This window comes from Dama dama, chromosome 25 (assembly GCF_033118175.1).
Source record: "Dama dama isolate Ldn47 chromosome 25, ASM3311817v1, whole genome shotgun sequence".
Lineage (NCBI taxonomy): Eukaryota > Metazoa > Chordata > Mammalia > Artiodactyla > Cervidae > Dama > Dama dama.
This window is the reverse complement of record NC_083705.1, coordinates 39,156,413-39,176,314: the sequence shown is the minus strand read 5'-3', so window position 1 is coordinate 39,176,314 and position 19,902 is coordinate 39,156,413. Positions and strand designations below refer to the sequence as shown.

The 19,902-nt window shown below is 44.2% G+C and overlaps 1 long non-coding RNA gene, 1 other non-coding gene and 1 pseudogene across 3 annotated transcripts in view; 1 reads left to right on the top strand and 2 right to left on the bottom strand.

Annotated features, from left to right (window-relative positions):
* Nucleotides 1-19,902, bottom strand: part of LOC133046829 (uncharacterized) — a 54,569-nt gene that overhangs the window by 23,852 nt on the left and 10,815 nt on the right. Inside the window, exon 2 of one of the 2 annotated variants that reach the window (XR_009690568.1) lies at nucleotides 266-319. The exons of the other annotated variant lie outside the window; for it this stretch is intronic. This is a non-coding gene — a long non-coding RNA (uncharacterized LOC133046829). The remainder of the gene's footprint in view (nucleotides 1-265; nucleotides 320-19,902) is intronic. 2 annotated transcript variants of the gene reach the window in all.
* On the top strand, nucleotides 357-1,998 carry LOC133046828 (large ribosomal subunit protein eL20-like; annotated as a pseudogene).
* Nucleotides 11,867-11,973, bottom strand: LOC133046907 (U6 spliceosomal RNA). The gene has a single exon (XR_009690602.1). It is a non-coding gene; the product is annotated as a U6 spliceosomal RNA (small nuclear RNA).

Here is a 19,902-nt window from a genome sequence, read left to right as displayed (position 1 = left end):
GACTGCAGCAAATATCATGAACTTCAGTCACTTAATATATTAATACTCCTATATTCTCACTTTAGCAGGAACATGCCAAAATCTTAAGGCAAAAGAAATGTATTACTGCTCTGAAACACCATGGTTACTCTAATAATAGAATTTCAATATTGCTTATTTTTGCTGTCTGAGGCAGTATTATCCAGGGTCGTTAACACTGGCTTCTACAACAAACAACGCTAAAATTTCATCAAGCCACAGCTGCTTTTATTTCTAGTCCACTCACATTCTGATATTGATTGGGCAGGATCTAGTCTCCTTCCATCTGTGACTCTGCCTCCTGGAAAGGAAAAAGAAGAGGAGAAGATCTAGGAAACATAAATGGCTGTATCACTTCTACTAATATTCAACTGACCCGAACTAGCCTCACAGTTCCAACTAGATGCAAGAGCACTGGGAATGTAATTTGCTTGTTGGCCCAGGAACTGAGTGACATGCAACTTGGTGAATGCACTGCACTGTCTTTGCCATAGAGGCTAAAGGAGCATTTCATATTTCATGTTTCAGTGTGGGGCAGGGGGGAGGTGCAACATTTTTAATATTAATACTGTAACCTTTACCCTATTTCTCCTATGCATTTCTCTTCAGTACAGATTTATCATGCAAGCCCCCTCAATCAGTCACTTAGAATATAAATGTTTTCACTGTGTTCTGAAAAATTACAGTAAACACACTATACAAGTAGGGTTGTTCCACGTAAATAGTCTGGTTTCAAAGTCCATGGGTGTTGCTTATGAGATAAAATTGTCCAGAGATTCAGCAAATATTTGGTATTGATGGTGAAAATGACAGCAATGATTGCTTCTGCTTGATCTCTGACCTTAACCCTTTCCATCTCAAAACTCTCCCTACAAAGGCCTGCTGCTCTTCCCTGTTCCACTGTGTTTAGCTCCCAGTTCCACTGGGGAAATAAAGTCTTTTCTATAGCCTCAAGTGCTCAGTCACTCCATCGTGTCTGACTCTGCAGTCCCATGGACTAGCCTGCCAGTCTCCTTGGTCCATGGAATTTCCCAGGCAAAAACACTGGAAAGGGTTGCCATTTCCTACACCAGGGGATTTTCCCCACCCAGGGATTGAACCCACATCTCCTGCATTGGCAAGCGGGCCCTTTACCACTAGTGTCACCTGGGAAGCCTCTATGGCCTCAGGTCAAGCCCAAATGAGTCTTCTCAAGTCTTGAGTTTTGGAGTTACTTCTAACCTATAGGTAGTCCCTCACTTTCTACTACTGTTCATTATACATACTTCTCTCTGCATCAATGTAGTTTCTCTCTTACATATCATCATCCTCTACAGACCTGTGGGCCTCCGCACTCCCTCTGTGTGGCCCAATCAACAGCACACACTGGCCTTTTCGAGGGTGGCGGCAATCGTGGACAGAGCGCCATGAAGGCCTCAGGGACGCCTCGAGAGTATCAGGTGGTGGGGCGCTGCCTGCTGACCCCCAAATGCCGCATGCCACCCCTCTATCGCATGAGAATTTTTGCACCTAATCATGTTGTTGCCAAGTCCCGCTTCTGGTACTTTGTGTCTCAGTTGAAGAAGATGAAGAAATCCTCAGGGGAAATCATCTACTGTGGAGAGGTGTTGGAGAAATCTCCCCTGCGAGTGAAGAACTTCTGCATCTGGCTACGCTATGACCCCCGCAGCGGCACCCACAACGTGTGCCGGGAGTGCCGGGACCTGACCACCACCGGCGCCGTCACCCAGTGCTACTGAGACATGGGTGCCCGGCACCGAGCCCGGGCCCTCAGTCCAGATCATGAAGGTGGAGGAGATCGCAGCCAGCAAGTGCCCCGGCCAGCGGTCAAGCCGTTGCACGACTCCAAGATCAAGTTCCCACTGCCCCACCAGGTCCTCCGTTGCCAGCACAAGCCACGCTTCACCACCAAGAGGCCCAACACCTTCTTCTAGGTGCAGGCCCTCTGTCCTCGGGTCTGCCCAAATAAAACTTAGTGGGAAAACTGGAAAAAAAAAAAAAAAAAGTGAGGGCCCCTTATCACCGAATCCTCAATGCTTACTATGGTCTCTGGGTCAGCTGTTGTCACTGACCTTCTCACCAGCTTCCAGAAGTGAGGACTCTATGGACAAATTCTTCCTCTCCACTTCCCCAGTTAACCGCTTGTACCCAGGGCCCCCCTCAGCCTCAAGTCAGTGACCAAAGGGCCTCGGGGAAATCAGAAGGACTCAGAAGCAGGAAGAGGAGCCCTGATGCCTACCAGCATTTGCCAAGAAACTACTGTTTTCTCCACGGTTCTAAGAGCTTCTGATGGACCGTCTCCAGGAATTCTCAGAATGCCTAAAGACTACTATGATTTCCCTTTAACAGAAAGCTATGTAACCTGCCTAAGGCACACACGAGTAGTTGCTGGAAGGGCACCCAACCCAGGATCAAGGTGGGGGTGTGTGTGGAGAGAAACAGGGAGACGAGGAGGGGATTCCTTCTTTTGTATGAAGAAAACTGGGAGCAGGAAGATGCTAGGGCCCCGCTTCTCCCCCTCCTCATCTTGCCCCTTACCCCGACCCCCTTCCCACCTGTCCTGCCCAGAGTCAGGGGCTCCCTGCCTCCCTCTCTGACAGGCCCAGCTGCAGTTTCCCTGGCTTATTTTTCAACACTCAGTAGCGAAATGGGTTAACTCCATTCAAAGGGGGGAAAGAGAAGGAAGCTGTGCTTTGGCACTTAACCCCAACAGCATTCTTCCAGCCGGTTTTCCATGAATAAAGTCTCAGACTCAGTCGTGTCTGACTCTTTGCGACCCCATGGACTGTAGCCCGCCAGGCTCCTCTGTCCACAGGATTCTCAAGGCAAGAATACCAGAGTGGGTTGCCATTTTCTTCTCCAGGGGACCTTCCTGACCCAGGGACTCAACCCGGGTCTCCTGCATTTCAGGAGGATTCTTCACCATCTGAGCCACCAAGGAAGCCTTCCATGAATAAAACTGGCCCTTTAAACCTCCAGTTTTCAAAGAAAAAAAAAAAAATGCACCATTTACACAGTCACAGAAAAGACAATCAAGAAGCCTGACACTCTCAGCACGCTAACTCTCGTTACTTGCTAAGGAACCTCAGGTTCATGAACTCTTTCCTCAGGAACATGGAACACCTCGTTCCTGTCAAGTCCCTGGTGACAAGGAGGAGCCACAGCTTTCCTCACAGGGAGCAGCCAGGACGGAAGCGGAGCAGAGCCCTCATCAGCCCCAGAACCCGGCCGACACCCCTCATGGCCCTGGCTGTGCTGGTGCATCTGCTGAACAACGTGTACGCTGTTGTCACCCTCTGGGGCTCCTCTCCCCACCCTCCCAGCTGGATGACTTCTCTACTGTGCACATTTAAAAAGCTCAGTCCGGTGAATGGAAATAGCAGCTCCCGAGAACAAAATCAACTAGAACAGCCTGTGTTCCAAGCTGAACTGTCTGCTCTTTTGGTCTCAATTGCTGCTCAGAAAGGAATTCACAATCGCCACCTCGGTCATGTCTTGCTTTGCAAAGGGAGCCCAGAGAATTCACTGAAACCTCCCCAGCCTTCCCAGAGGCTCAGGCTGGCTCAGCCACAGGAGCAATGTTGCCAAAATATGTGTCCCTTTTCCTTTTCCTTAAAGAACTGGTACTCAGGGTCAGCTAACGAAATGACTTAGTTTCAAATTCTTCCAAAAATCACATCAGAATCATGGAATCTCGGAGTCTTTTTCTGCCACGTGTTTGCTGGCATTTAGAAACATCAACAAATCTTTTCTGACCAAAACCAATTCTTTCCATCCCTCTGATTGAGAATTTACTTCCATTTTCCCTAACAATCCCAGTGGAGCTTCAATTTGAGACTGAGCTACAATATTTAGACTGAAATTTCTTGTCCTCTCTTGGTCAGCAGGTGGTCCCTCAGTGGGTTCAGGGAACCAGCAGACCCCTGGGGCTTCTTGGGATCTGCCTTCAGCCAGTCACTGCAGGACAGGGGTCACCAGCGCTTAGGTGACAGGTGTCCTGCCACACCCATCTCCACTTCTACTCCACGATGGAGACAAACTGAGATGGGAAAGAAATCATCTAATGCAGGAGCCAGTCCACACATAGTTTATCTTCATCTTCAGTGTTCAGACTGATACACAACGCGGCATGTTTGCCAAACCCATAAAGCCGCAGCTCAGGTTTCACTATTTAAGTAGCAGATGTCATGTACTATTTTGTTTCGTGGTTTATCGTATTTTGCACAGTTGCAGCCGTTTTGCCCCCTCTGAGATGACAGAACATCTTGAGCTGGTGTGACACATGGATGGGGGTGCCGTGGGAGTCTGTCTCTACTCCTTACTACTATGTTATTGAGGACACCTTTTAATGGTATTAGTAAGACAGTCTTTACTGACAAGGAGACCAGGTCGCTGAATATCGAAGGATCAAGGGTCTGCATTTCCCTGGCAGGACCCTGTCGGAAAAACAGACAAGAAGGCATCAATTATCAATGAGGTTTTTGGTCCAGAGGCTACTGGTGCATAGAAGTCGAACTATGTGTGAGGATTCCAACTTCTAGATTCTTTCTGAGCTGTCATTTGATTTTCATCTGGACATGATTCTAAGCCAGCGCTTGTCTTCGTCACACTCTCCTGGAGTCACGACTGACTTGTGTTCTAGAGCAGGGCTGCGGCTCACCCATCTTGTATCCGCAGCACCTTGCAGGGTGCCTGGCACAGCGCAGGGCACTGTCGGGGTGATAGGTCAGCTCCCCACCCATCCCCGCCTTGCTCTGTGCCTGCACCAGGAGGGGTTCCTTGCCTCGGGCTTCTGGATCGATTCCACCCCTGGAGTACACTGGCAGGAAATGGGAGGGAAGAAGGGAGGGGGAGGAGCAGAGATCAGAGCCCCTTCCAGCCCGGCTTTGGTCTGGCAGCAGCTGCGTCCCTCTGCTGAAGCCACGCAAGCAGCTTCTCCATCGGCTGCAGCTCTCATTAAATCTCAGCAGCTCCCACCAATGATCACTCCCTCCTCTTACTCTGCAGGCCCAGGGAGAAGGCTCCTTCCGATGCTAGTCTCACCAGCATAAGGGCTCTGGGTGGCCCTACCCATACACTATTTGCAAAGTCAGGAGTCAATGAGTTCTCACACGCTGAGTGAATGTGAAGGAATTTCTAAAAGCACTCCAAACGGTGTTCCCAAAGTCCACTGGGGAAACTGGGGCTGAGAGAAACGCAGAAAACTTAAATCCCTGATCTTATTTCCTTTCTACTTATTTTACATATTGGATTTCCAGCTAAGATTATAACAAATAACCTAATTTTTAATTTAAAAACAATTGAAAACCATGGATGCATTATGGAATGTAAATGCTTTGACATTAGGGTTCTCGTCTATCTGGTTCACTGAGAACCCCCAAAGTTTGGAGGAGGGTGGGCACAGATTAGGCTTTTGATAAGTATCTGTTGAGAAAGACATAAATGAATAATCTACCAGCCCACGGAATCCTCACAACAGCCGTATATGAAAAGCAAGGCAGGTATTTTCTCCTACACTTTCCTAGGAGGAAACTCAGTCTCAGAGACCTGACCAAAGGCAGGTCGCCCATGCCCACCAAGAGCTTGGTCTCAGTGGTTTATTAGGAGTAAATGTACCTGCGTGTGGGAGCTGCGGTGTGTTCACATCCTTTCTCTCACCATATTAAAAGCTGCTCAGAAATGAATAAACAGCAAAGATGACAGAGAAAATTCAAGTATTTCATGCAGTGGAAGACTAACAAATCTAAAGTCAGTTCCTTGGTATAACATTAAAATCAAAAGTCTTTCAACTGACTGGAAGGCACCCTTGTGGGCTGGTGTCACCCCCTTCACCAGGCCTGGGACACGGGTCCCCTAACTGCAGTGCTGTGACCTCTTTTTCCAGATCCTATAGGTCTGACGGATGTCTCCTTTTCTTCCACACCCTTTCTTCTGCCCTCAGATTCCCAAATATTTAAGATCCAGAATCCAACCTCAGAATATCCCCTCCCTACCCCAGTGAGAAATGCAGAGCTTCTAGCTCCTCCAGGGCATCACCCTTCCTTTTCCCATGTCCTCTTTCTCAGGCCACAGAGGAGAAAAGAGCAGCCCAGCAGTCAGAGTTGAACACAGGAAGTGGGGGGTGGGTGGGGGGGGGTGGGGGTGGGGGCACAGGTCTCAGTCTGCGGCAGTAAGAAACGAGGCGTCCATCCAGGGAAGGCAATCTCAGCGGGCAGACCATCAAGCTGTTACTTTAAGGCCCTTCAGGGCCTGGGCCACCTGCCTCAGGTATAATCCAAAAGAGAGCTGAGTGGGGGTGGGGAGATGCGAGCTTTCCTGGGTCTGTTATCTCCCCCCCACCTGGAGGGCTCTCCTTAAGCCCAGGACTCACTTTACTCACTCCTGGAGCAGGAGGCAGCTATCTGGTGTGTGATTTCAGAGGAATCGGAAAACCCTCCCAGCCAGAAAGCCCACCACACTTTCTTTGGGGTTCACCACCTTCCTTTACAAAATCTATTACTAAAGAGGAGAACGAAGCTAACAGGCAATCACGCAGTGCCGCTCTGGCAAGAGTGCAGACAGAGGTGTGCTTTGAACCTGCTGGAAAACTGGGGCTTTGGATGCCTTGCTCAACAGGAAAAGAATGCTTGTCAAATTAGCAACAGCCTATGTTAACATTCAGGTTTCCCAGGTGGCACCCACGGTAAAGAACCTGCCCGCCAATGCAGAAGACATTAAGAGATGGGGGTTCCATCCCTGGGTCGGGAAGATCCCCTGGAGGAGGGCACGGCAACCCACTCCTGGAGAATCCCATGGACAGAGGAGCCTGGTGGGGCTACAGTCCATGGGGTCGCAAAGAGTCGGACACGACGGAAGTGAATTAGCATGCACGCACAAGCTAACATCCCCCTAAAAACAGTGATAGGAAAAACAGGAAATCTCTCAAGCTACTCCGTGATTTGAGGCCCTTCCCTGTTCACCACAGAGTAAAATAAAACACAACTCAGCCAACACAGCAGCCTGACTGGGATGACTTATTTCATCATGTCCCTTCCTTCCTAATGGCTGGCTGATACTCATACTCCAACGTGGGGCTTGCGGGAGATGGGACAAGAGGCAGTTGTGAAATACGGATGCCAACACAGTCCCAGTTCATCTGAGACAATCACGACCTCGGATGTTCTATTAGAGGCCCCACTGCACACTACATCTGATGAGAAGGCGTGTTTTCAAATGAGCCTGTGAAACCGACACACAGAACAGACGGGTGGTTGCCAAGGGAGAGGACACCGGAGAAGAAAAGGAGTAGGAGGCTGGGGTTAGCAAGTGTAAGTTTCTATACACAGAGTGGATAAACAACAAGGTCCTACTGTATAGCACAAGGAACTATATTTAACATCCTATGATACAGCACAGTGGAAAAGAATATTGAAAAGAATGTCCATATATGTATAATTGAATCACTTTGCTGTCAAGCAGAGTCGGACACGACTGAGCGATTTCACTTTCATTTTTCACTTTCAAGCATTGGAGAAGGAAATGGTAACCCACTCCAGTGTTCTTGCCTGGAGAATCCCAGGGACAAAGGAGCCTGGTGGGCTGCCGTCTAAGGGGTCGCACAGAGTCGGACATGACTGAAGCGACTTAGCAGCAGCAGCTCTACAGCAGAAGTGAACAAAACAGTGTAAATCAAGCATACTTCAATTAAAAAAATACTGATTTAAAAAAAGGATGCACATTTTAACTTTTAGCTAAGAAAGCACAGTCCTGATAAATAGCCTTGAGAAAGCAAAGTTCTTCTTTCAATCAGGAAAAGTGATAGGACTATGGTCTCTGCCTTTCACTAGCTGGGTAACTGGACAGCTCAGACTCTGAACAACAATTTTCTCAAAAGCAAATGCGGTAATGCTAGCTGACTCACAGGGTGGTGAGGAATAAATCAAGTTAGATAAACTACCTAAGGCTGCTATTAAAATGCCTGGGACATTAACAGACCGTCAACAAATAGTAGCTTTGAAACAGAATATAATTATCAGCCAGAATCCATTAAACCTGTAACCTGCCTTCACTGATCAAACTCGCTTTAATTGTGGCTAGGAAAAACTTGAAAAAAAAACAAACAAACAAACTTCAAGTGTCAGGTAGCCTAATTGTTTGCCAAGTTGTTTTTCAGGAACTTTTTTGAATCAGCTGTGTCTAGTTTGAGCTTGAGCCAGTCAGGACTGGTTAAGATCACCAACCCTTCAACTGGCTATTTGTGTGTCCGTTCCATGACATTTTGACATCAGAGGGTTCAAAATTCACCCTCAGAAGGTGCTACCATCACCATTTTCTGAACATGTAGCCCAGGCGAAAGGCTTTGATTAGTTTCAGCTATGCAGGACAATGACTGCCTCACCTTTTCTTATTTCCAATCACCTTCCCCCACACTCCCCAGGGCTCAGCTTTATCCCATAGATATCCCGAGCTCCTCGACTTCAGCAAGGGGTTTTGAGATTTGTTTTCCCATTTTCCCACTTGACTGTCTCGTGAGTAAACCCTTTCTCTGCAGCAAACCTCAGCATCCCAGCGTTTGGCTTGCTGAACATCAGGCAAAGGAATCTGGTTCGGTCACAGCTTTTGCTTTATTTGGGTGTTCAGAGAGCAGCTCACAGCCGGGGACACAGGCTTTGGGAAAATGTTCTTCTGGGCGAGTTGTACGGATGGATGCAGGGAGCTCAGGTACAAGTAGGCCCGTTGCACTGCCCTGGAGAAGTCTGGGTGACAAGGAGCGCTGGGAAGGGTGAGAAGAGGATCTAGTTAGCACAGGAACATGAGGCTCCAGGGAGCGGAAGGGTCTGGCTCCCAATGGCGAGGAGAGGAAACCATTTGGGTGGAGCCCAGAGCCCAGGTGTTTGTTTCCTTCCTTCCCCACCTACACCCTGCCCCTGGCATTGTTGACCCCCACGTGAAGGTTACCAAAGCCTGTGGGGACCTCAGCTCAAGGACAGGTGGGCTAAAGAGGAGAAGGACAGGGTGAAGGAAGATGATGGAGACTCAGAACAGGGCCTCCAGCTTTCACTCCACCAACTAGAGCCCAAAGGACAACTGGAGGGCGGTCAGACTTGTCCCCAGTCTGCCTCAGGCACATCGCTCATCTACACGTGCAGTTTATCAGAGTCCAGCCTGACCCATTCCTCCAAAACTGCGAGAAAACCTGATCAGCCTCTCTCTCCACCACTTAACCTTCCCTCTCCCGGGAGCTTACGGATGCAACGACTCCTTCCTCCCTGTGAGTAGATTCGGGGGAACCTTGGCACAGCAGGGGCCTGAAATGTGGCTGAAACCTTCACCCTGTAGAGGAGGACGCTGGTGTTCTGAAGGTTAGGAGACTTTCCCTGTCACACACCCACGTGATGGCACAGCCTGGATGGAACACAGTTTCTTAATGGACCCCATATGCCGGGTGAGAGAACTTGTCCTGCAATTCCCGAGGAAGGTGGCCATTCTCACAGTGTCCTGTAGGGAACACACTTCAAAGTCTAGAATCAAATCCAAACTCTAATCAATGAATGATCTTAGACAAGCAGCTGAACCTCATAGAACCTCAGCCTCATCACCAATAAATTAGCATAATAATCTTCATAGGTTTCCTTGAGGAGTAAATAGAGTATCTAATATAGGTCGAGCGCGCCCCCAACACTGGAGGTACTCCATGCTACTTACTACCATCATTAATTACGTCGTGGTTCAGTCATTGAACTTCAGATTGCTAGAGAAAGCTGGAGGGTTCAGGAACCGGAGGAAAGAGGACTCTTCTGATGAGGAGAAGGCCAAGGCTGGTTAGCTTCACGTCTTTGGTAATTCTGAGGCCCGCCAAACTTAAGGTCCCATGGGGGAGGTGGATCCAAGCCAGAGGAGAACAGAGAGCTCTGACCTCTAAGTTCCTCTTGGCTGTTTCATCATGTTCTTTCTCAAGCATCTGACCTTGGAACACAGGGGACTCGGGGTCAGTAAGAAGAGCCCCGAAAGTGACAGGCACAGCACAGCCGAGCTGTCCTTGGGATGGAAGCAGAACTCCTGGGACCTCAGCATCCTCACTGGGAATGACAAGGGTCTAATAATCCTCATACAATGACTCCAAACTTTAAAAAATATGAGAGATGAGCAGAAGAAAATTAACCCTGAAAATTATTCAATATCAAATGACAGCAACTGATTCTTTTGTCAACAGCCAGAGAGCTAACAAAACTACAGCAGCTGCTGAAAGATGGTCTCTGCCCCATTGACAGGCTTTACACTGGAATTCCAGCTGCTGCCCTATTGACCAAGATATACTCACACGGTTTTTTAGTTAGTCTTAAATTTAACTACCCAAAATGCAAAAGGAACTTTCTTATGGATATTTTTTTAAAAGAAGATTGAAAAAAAAAAAAAAAGAGGATTGGAAAGCGGGGGAACCCTCAAATTTTAAGGATCAAAGTCAATTACTTAAAAATCTGAGTGCTCGTCACCCTAAAAATTATGAGTTCAACATTTAGCCCTTTCAATAAGAAAAGATTGGAAAGGGAGCACATCTAATATTTAGCTTTTCTCAAGGTATAACCCACACCTGGAATCATTAAATGTCAAAAATGAGAAAGCGCTTTGTACAATACATGTGGGCTCAGTAAACCATGTCTTTGGGTCTATTCCTGCTCCTATGAACTAAAAGCACAAGTGTGTGTGCCTGTGTGTGTGAGACAGAAAGAAGCTGAAGACTGCATTTGGGGCTCTCCTGATGTCGTACCTCCCTCTACTGGAGAAAGACCACACATGTGTGTGTGGTGTGTGCTTGAAGGGGCTAGAGGTGAGGGTGGGAGCGTGGGAAGGTGGGGGCAGGCCTGGGGGAAGAGAAAGTGGAAAGCAGAAAGACTAAAATTTCTGTCTCAAGCCCGAAGTAAAGCTTCCGTATGATCTACCGCCAGCTTTTGATCAGGCCCCAGCACAGGCAGGAGCAGCAGACAGGCCAACTCTGACCTCACAAAGCGGAACTTCAATCTAAAAATCCTTATCAAACATTTTCTCCGCAGAATCTGCCAGTAAAGAGTTACCTCTGGTGTGGACTTAGCCATGAACTCATCTCCCAGTGGTCAGGGCCCTCTCTCTGAGACTACTTTATGATCTTAGGTTACTGGAGAGTCAGGCGTTGGAAGGGTGATAATTTTGAATTACCAGGGCCCTAGACTTGATTGGCACCAAATGACCCAGAGAGACTTTTAAGCAATAGAAAGGTGATCCAAACCAGTGAGCCTTAATCTGGGGTCTTTAGCTACTAAAGGCTCCTTTACTAACGGCTCCTTTGAATGTAGTAAAAAAAAAAAAAAAAAAAGGTCTGAGATATTTAAGACTGTACTTCCAAAAAAAAAACTTCATTTGCCTACTCTAATACTACAAACACTAGACTCCCAAGGTTTTTTTGCATTTAGCTAAAATTATGTCAATTCATTTTAGTTACATAGGTACTCTGACTCACCAGGTAATCCAATATTTTAAAAATGCAAACATAAATCAGAGTGGTTCCTTACATGATAGAAGTATTCTTCACTTCAACAAAATATTCTGTTTAAAAATTAGCCTTTTCATATGGATCTCACCTTAACCTTTTAATATACATTAAGTAACAGGAAATTTATAGTTGTGGCTGTACCAAATCCCTTGGGAATTGTATGCTCAGTTTAGTTCTGACACAAATGTTTTAATCAACAGCTGTTCTGGGAAGCTGGCTAGAATCCTTTTTGAATGTTGAGAATTTTAATAAGGATAAAATCTAAATCTGAAACTATCCTGTCTCTGCATGAGTAAATGTACATCCTCCTCCTCCTCCATTTTTTTTTCTTTTTTTTTTCAATAAAATATGGAACGCTTCACGAATTTGCATGTCATCCTTGCGCAGGGGCCATGCTAATCTTCTCTGTATCGTTCCAATTTTAGTATATGTGCTGCCGAAGCGAGCACTCCTCCTCCATTTTTAATAGTGATTTTTTAAAAATTTTATACATACAAAAGTCTGTGCATAATTAAAGTGTACAATTTGAGTTTAGTGATATGTGTGTGTGTGCTAGGTCACCTCAGTCACGTCCAACCCTTTGCACCCCTACGGACGATAGCCCACTAGGCTCCTCTGTCCTTGGGATTCTCCAGGCAAGAATACTGGAGTGGGTTGCCATTTGCTTCTCCAGGGGATCTTCCCCACCCAGGGATCGAACCCACTTCTCTTACTAAGGGGTCGGGGGGGGGGGGGGGGGGGGTCTTTACCACTAGCGCCACCTGGTGATTTTAAACGGTGATAACATGTTGTACTCAATTTTTTTTTCACATAGGCTTCTATTGCATAAAGTCAGGTATAGCCATAGTTTGTAAAAACATGTACAAAGAGGATGAGGGGCATTGATGGAACAGACGTCATCTATCCCCTCCCCCCATTTCCCTGGGTAATTGAGATTTGTTTTGAAGCCATTTCCCAAGCAATTGGATTCTACATGAAGCGGCAGCGGTTGGTTCATGGTCAGCCCAGGAGATGTCAGATTGTTCTTTGTATTTCGTTGACACATCTGCAAGCTGGAAACTGTAGTGAGTAGTGGCTTTGGCATGTTCTACATCTGGCCAACGAGGACTGAAGTCAGGGTAAACCCTCCTTGTTCACATAGCAGTATCTCTTTTGCTAACAACCCTGCCTGCCAAAGGAGCTAGAGGCCTTGATTTCTCAAGAGAAGATGCTACATATGGTAGATCTAAGCTACTTACTTTTTCTTGGAGGAAAAAACCCTTGCAAATTTTTTAATATGTAGCTTTTTAAAACTCCTATCTGAAAAGCAAAGTTTTCCAATAGCATTTATTAGGCAACTTGCTGTAATGTGTTTAGTAAAGGAAACAAGGAAGTGATGGTTCTTAATCAGAAAAGCACAGTAAGAGAAAGAATGTATACCATGTCCCGCATATTTCACAGAATAGCAGAGTTCTTGGTCTTTCCTGGGACTTCACAGTTTAATTCAACAGAATGATTGCTATGTAATTATAAAACCCTGCTGATTTATTTAGAATTCTCTTGAAATCTGGAGAAGGAAATGGCAACCCATTCCAGTATTCTTGCCTGGAGAATCCTGTGGATGGAGGAGCCTGGTGGGCTGCTGTCTATAGGGTCGCACAGAATCGGACACGACTAAAGAGACTTAGCATGCATGCATGCATTGGAGAAGGAAATGGCAACCCACTCCAGTAGTCTTGCCTGGAGAATCCCAGGGACAGAGGGGCCTGGTGGGCTGCCGTCTATGGGGTCGCACAGAGTCGGACACGACTGAAGTGACTTAGCAGCAGCAGCAGCAGCTCTTGAAATCAGAGCTTGAGTTAAGCACCAGACACAAGGAGTCCATCTCAGAGATTATGCCAGAAGCAGGAGCACGTGATCTGAGAGTGAGACAAGGAAGAGGGAGAGTCCAGGGGAGCGTGCATTACCTGTCTTCCTCTCCACTCTCCTCTTTTAGGTCACTCTGCGGCCAATAGCCATGTGACTGAGCTTGGAAGAGGAGCCTCCAGTCAAGTGCTCGAGGGCTGGAGCTGCAGCTCACAGCTTGCCTGCAGCCTCCTGACAGACCGTGGGCCAGACCTACCCAACTGAGCCACTCAAAGACTCCTGACATCCAGACACTCCACTGCTGTTGCTGCTTGGTCGCTTCAGTTGTGTCTGACTCTGTGTGACCCCACGGGCTGTAGCCTGCCAGGCTCCTCTGTCCATGGGATTCTCCTGGCAAGAATACTGGAGTGGGTTGCCATGCCCTCCTCCAGGGGATCTTCCCAACCCAGGGATGGAACCCAGGTCTCCTCTCCATTACAGGTAGATTCTTTACCACTGAGCCACCAGGGAAGCCCTCAGACACTTTGTGAGATGATAAGTTTGTTGCTTTAAGCTGCTAAATTCTGGGTTAATTCGTACTGCGGCAACAGATAACTAACACTGTTCATATTAAGTAGAATATTAAGTGGTACTAAGATATCAAGTTTTCAAAGAATACTTGATGACATGAAAAAGTGATTAGGACACAATATTAGGTGGAAGCAGCAGGAAGCAGTACCATCTGCGTAGTGTGTTGCATAAATGTTGTTTTTGTCTTATTAGCACATGTCCATCCCTGCTTTGTTCCACTAACAGAATTTCCCTTTCTCGTAGGAAAACAACTCCATGTGTTTCAAGTGGTGCTGACTCCAACCCATGTAGGCCAAAGAAGTGACTCAGACCAAATTTTAAGTTCCTCATTCACTTGGCACATCATCAAAGATGGACTAATAAGTACAATTCCTGTACTTTTTCTTCCTTGAGTTGTTAAGGCAGAAAAGGGCCTGAATGTTCAAAAAAAAGTTAAAGATGTAAGGGTTATCATATGCCCTGGATTGAGTAGTTCTCCAAGTTAGAACCAACCTTAGAATTTTTGATTATGAAACAATAAACTTGGCTTAATTGGGATTGTGGTTCTGTTGTACTACACAATAGTATCTCAAATTTTTATAAAAATAAATAAAATTACTTGCAAACAGAGAAAATGGTAGAGTCTACCAAATGTTAACAGTGGTTCTATCTAGATTTGTGGGTTTCAAATTAGTGAACTTGTTGCACCAGAATTTTTAAAACACAGATTCTCAGCCTTCACATTGGGAAACTTTGACCCAGCAGCCCTAGATTAGAAACCAGAAATGTGGATTCTTAACAAGCTCTCCATAATGATCAACAAACAGCAGTAGAAAGAAGTGAATCTACAGGAGTAGATTATAAATGAATATTTTTTTTTCTCTACATGCATCTTTCAATTTTATAATGAACAAGTACTATTTGGGTAATGAGTACATTTCTTAAAAGGACAACTGTTAGTAACTTGATAATGTTTAATATTTATTATTTATTTTTATATATTTGGCTGTGCCAGGCCTTAGTTGAGATATGTGGGATCTAATTCCCCAATCAGGGATGGAACCTGGACCCCTGCATTGTGAGCTCAGAGTCTTAGTCACTTGACCATCAGGGAAGTTCCAGTGTTTAATATTTGACATGAAACTTTTTATTGTGAGGAATCAAAAATCCCATTGGTTAGTAGATCAGCCAAAATAAAATACTCAGACATTATTTACTATGATAGTAAGCATTTTCTTAACTCTGATAAAGAATGTGGTCCAGCTATTGGGGCAAAGTATACAGCAGATGGGAGGAGAACCTTGCTCCCCAGGGCCTTTCTTATCACTAAAGAATCAGTGAGGGTCACACCAGTTCAGAGGAATCTTGAATTTTCTCACCTGCAGGCTTCTATTTCCCGCTAATGCCAGAAACACATCATTAATATTTCTAACTCCAACCCCTTCCCTACAAGACAAAGAAACTTCCACATGACTATTACACAGACTTACTATCCTTCCTGGTCAGATTTCATCTCTTTAAGAACCCAAAAGAGTTCTACTGCTACCCAAGGGGTTTCTTGCTAAGGGCTGTCCAATACCATCTCCACCATGTTTAAATCTGTGCTTTGTCTACATGTTGATTTTAAAAATTGAAAACAGGGAATTCTCAGATAGTCCAGTAGTTAGGACTCCACACTTTCACTGCCAAGGGCTCAGGTCAGAGAACTAAGATCCCACAAGCTGCGCAAAAAAAATAAAAATAAATTAAAAATAAGGAACATTGATATTGTTCGTCTATGTAATATTGATCACTACAGGGCCAACGTCCTGGGATTTCATTTCCTTCTCCCATTTCCAAATGATTCCAAAGTTCAGATCTAATGGATCCTCCCTTCTTACAGGTTATTCATTCTTCAAGATCATCAGCATTTTTGTCTGTTTGTTTGCTTCATATTTGGACCTTGGCTTCAGGATGTGGATTTTTTTTCCCCAGAGAGTTTCTAAATACTCTTCGTTTTTTCTGAGTTTCATCTCTCCCCACCATAGCCTACATATTCTGCCTACATGTGTCTCATCTCCATTTCCTTGTAGAACATCTTCAAGCAACTTCTCCAGAAATAGTGCAGAAGAAAAATGTCTGAGCCATTGAACATCTGAAAAGTCTTCGATTTTGTTGACAATGATTCATATTTTGTCTGGCTATAAAAGTACAGCTTTGAAATCATTTTACCACTAGTTTTTTCCTGAACAAAAATTCTGAGTAAAAAACTCTGTATATATAGCAGAGTTTATCCATTAAAAAGATTTTAGAAGCAATGATGCAAAATATAACTGAAAAGCAAGCAGCACACGTGTTAGGAGCCCCCAGTTTTCCTTGCATGTTCAAGTTCTTTAGGGAAAAAAACCTCCCAGCTTTTATTCAGGAGGTAAATTCCAGCCACCTGCTCTCAAATGGAGACAAGAGAGGGAGTAAGAAGAGTGGGCACAGGCTTTTACAGGCAGACTCTTAGTAAACACTGTAACTCCAGCACCCCTTCTCTACCTGCAAACAAGGTCACAATTTGGGGGGGTTGCCATGACAGAAGACTCACTATATCACTGCATTTTCGCACCTTGGGTTGCAAATTCTTCCTCTCTTATTTTCCCAACTTGCAATAGTAATTGACATATCTCATCTGTTGATACCTCCATCCTATTATCTTCACTTTGATTTGAATTTTTATTATTTGTTGGCTATTAGTTTAATGAAGCAACGAGAAGAGACAAACATGTGTCCTCAGTTTGCCATTCTAAATAAGAAGCTGTCTTTTTAGGAAGAACTTTTAAGGTTGGCAAGAAATGGGGCAGCTACCAAAAAGCCTCTAATGACAGCTTTTCATCAAGGGCACAACTCTCATGATTTACAGCAAACGTGAGGAATTCTCTTTATGATGAAGATGGAGAAGAAGGCCAGGGATTAGCTCATACCTAGGCTCAGACATAACCACTCTGAGCCCACAAGAGGTGTTAGACGGTTCCCGCCACCCTGACCTGTGAGCCTGGGGCCTCCAAATTCCAGCTTAGATGACCAACCAGCCATTACACTGACCTCTTTGACTCCTTTAAGAAGGAAGAGAGGAAGTTTAGGATATTTGAGGATTTTCTGTACAGTTTATAAATTATTTCTATCTTAAAAAAATAAGTATTATAAGCTTAAAATAAACTGTTAAAACTGCAAGATGTTTTGGATAAGCTTCATGGAAAATCACAAAGGAAAAACCTGTAGGAGATAAACAAAACATCGAGACAGGAATAGAAGCATACCACAAGAAAAAAAAAATCATCAAATCACAAAGGAAGACAGCAAGAAAGGAACAGAAGAACTACCAAATAGTCAGAAAATAATTAATAAGATGGCAATACTAAGACCTTACCTATCAGCAATTGCTTTAAATGCAAATAGATTAAATTCTCCAATCAAAAGACAGAGTGGCTGAATGGATTTTAAAAATAAGATCCAACTATATGTGCCTATAATCTTTAGCATCAGGACACACATAGGATGAGAGCAAAGAGATGGATAAAGATATTCAACATAAATAATAACCAGAAGAGAGGAGGGGTTGTTATACTTGTAGCAGACAAAATAGAGTTTAAGTCAAAATCTGTCACAAGAGACAAAGGAGGTCATTATATAATGAAAAAAGGGTCAATTCAGCAAGAGGACATAACAACTGTAACTGTATATGTACCCAGTGTAGAAGCACCTAAATGTATGAAAGAAATTTGAACAGAAATTTGAACAGAATTTCTAAGTAAATATGAACAGAAGTGAAGAGAGATATACATAGCAGTACAATAACAGTAAGGGACTTCAATACCCCCACTTTCAACAATCAATAGCTCAGACACAAAATCAATAAGGAAAAAGTGTACTTGAACACCACTATAGACCAAATGTACCTAACTGGCATATAAAAGACATTTTCAAAAGCAGGAGAACTCATGTTCTTCGCAAGTTCAACACAGTCTATTCTCCAAGACAAATCATATATGTTAAGCCACAAAACAAGTCTTAAATTTATAACTGAAATTATATCAAGTATCCTTTCTGATCAACATGTTGAGAAACTAGAAATCAATAACAAGAGGAAAAGTGGAAAGTTCACAAACTTGTAAAAATAAAACCACATACTCCTGAACAGCATATGGGTCAAAGAAGACATCAAAAGTCAAAAAATATCTTGAGACAAACAAAACTAGAAGCATAAGACATGAAAACTTACGGGATGCAGCAAAAGCTGTTCTAAAAGACAAGTTTATAGCAATGAAAAACAGAGTGGAAGTTACTCAAAAAATTAAAAATAGAACTATTATATGATCCAGCTATTCCACTTCTGGATATTTACGCAAAAAAAAAAAAAAAAAAATCCCCATTAGGATCTTGAAGAGACACTTCTGTGTTCAGCGCATTATTCATAGTAACCAAGATATAGTGAGTGAAAGTCACTCAGTTGTATCCAACTCTTTGTGACCCCATGGACTATACAATCCATGGAATTCTCCAGGCCAGAATACTGGAGTGGGTAGCCATTCCCTTCTCCAGGGGATCTTCCCAACCAAGATATGGATATAACCTAAATGTCTATCAGCAGATGACTAAAGGAAATGTCGTGTATACATACATAGACTACTATTCAGCTTTAAAAAAAAATGAAATCCTGCCATCTGTGACAATATGAAAGTTAAGTGAAACAAGCCAGACACAGGAAGACAAATACTCTATGATCTCACTTGTGGAATCCAAAAATGGTCAAATCATAGAAGCAGATAGTAGAATGGAGGTTGCCAGGGGGTGGCGGAAGGGGAAATAAGCAGGTGATGGTCAAAGGGTATAAAGTTCTAGTCATGTAAGATAAATAAGTTCTCAAGATCTACTACACAGCATAGTAACTAACAATACTACAAGGAATGCTTAAAATTTCCTAAGAATGTACACCTTATAAAATTATTCTCATCCTCCCCAAATAATGATGATGATGATAGTAACAATAATAATAAAGAGAGCAAGAGAAAACTTTGGGAAGTGATACATGTTTATGGACTTGATGGTGGGTTTCACAGGTTCATACTTAGCCCAAAATCCATCAAGTTGTATATATTAAATATGCTTGGATTTTTACATGTCAGTCATACCTTAACAAAAAAATTTTAATAAATAGATCATAAACAAGAATTTTGCTGGGGATTCATCTGTGATGGCTACTCTAAAACAAAGGGGATAACACTAGCCCTGGGGTAGGAGGATCTCCTTCCAGGTGTGTTAGGAGCTGCAGAGCAGCAGGAGCTGGGACCGCAGAGAAAACTTGGAAAGAGCCGACAGCCCCGGATCTCCTTTGGCCTTCAGGGCTGCAGATGGAAACTAGCATGGCTCTTTCTGTAAAGAAGCAGTTCCCAACCTTTTTGGCACCAGGGACCAGTTTTGTAGAAGACAATTTTTCCATGGACAGGGGCAGGGGTTTGATAGTTTCAGGATGATTCAAGTGTGTTGCATTTATTGTGCAGTTTATTTCTATTATGATTACATCAGCTCCACCTCAGATCATCAGACAGTAGATTATGGAGGTTGGGGACCCCTGCTGTAAAGACAGAATGGTTCCTTCTGAGAAAATGGGACACAGGCAAACTGCAACCCGGCTTCAATCTTCCTCAAACCCTGAGAAGCCCTCGTCCCCTCTCCTTAGCGACTAAACAAGAGAGGAGAGTGGGAACCTTCTCCGGTGGGGGCTCTATCTACATTTTTATTCATGCCATTTGGTACACAATCAATTTATATGTAACAAAGCAAGAAAATATCCAGAATTAAGTGGAAAAAGCTAAATCCACAGATGACCCAAATATTGATGTTAATAGAAAAAAGGAAAATGTTAAAATCAATAATATATATGAGATTAAATAAGTCCAGTTTGAATGTTTTCATCCCTAGTGTAATCACTAAAAATATATAAATAATGTACATAATAA